Raw genomic sequence first — 805 nt, 5'->3', positions numbered from 1 at the left:
TGTTTTCAATTTGTACCCATTACCCCTTGTCCTATCACTACAGGCTCTTGTAAAAAGTCCTCTCCCAGCACCCTTGTAGACCCCCTTCAGGTACTGGAAAGCTGCAATGAGGTCTCCTCGGAGCCTTCTCTTCTCCAGAAGAGAGAGGTCTGGAGACATGGCCCTGGCTTTGCTTGTGGGGTCCCCACACTGGGGACCCCTGGGCATGAGCCACCCCAGGAACCAGGCACGTGCACCCCCTGCACACCCACAGTGCCCCACACATCTCGTGCATACATGCAGCGCTGTGCACACCCACAGCCCCCTGCACACTTGCAGCATCCCGTGCATGCCCGCAGCATCCCTCGCACCCTCATGCTCTGCACCGGGGCCAGCGGGGCTGTGCAACCCAGCAGCGAGCCATGCTGAGAGCCACAATCCTTGCAGCCCCATCCCTCCCTGCTCCCCACTTTCCCTCTCCCACAGAGGACAAATGAGTTCACCCCATTCTGGCTAGGGTTTTTTCCATTATTTTCCTTTATTAATTTATACAAAAATGGTTGCAAGTGACGCAAGCTGATAACAACCCGCCACCGTCCCAGCCCCGAGCCCAGCCGCCAGCTGGGGGCCAGCATCCCTGGAGAGAGGCAGGTCAGGGAGCACCGAGCAGGTGGCACACACTGGCATAGCACCCCAAAACCTGGGCAGGGCCAGGGCACCACGGTCCCTGCTCCAGAGGAGGAGCAGGGAATACACCCAGGCCATACACGGAGATGTTGGTGCTGGCGCAGAGCCCGGGGTGCCCCCGAAGGTGCTCGAGGCAGAA

The sequence above is a fragment of the Eurypyga helias genome, unplaced genomic scaffold (assembly GCF_000690775.1).
Source record: "Eurypyga helias isolate BGI_N326 unplaced genomic scaffold, ASM69077v1 scaffold12049, whole genome shotgun sequence".
Taxonomy (NCBI): Eukaryota; Metazoa; Chordata; class Aves; order Eurypygiformes; family Eurypygidae; genus Eurypyga; species Eurypyga helias.
This window is presented reverse-complemented; position numbering follows the sequence as displayed.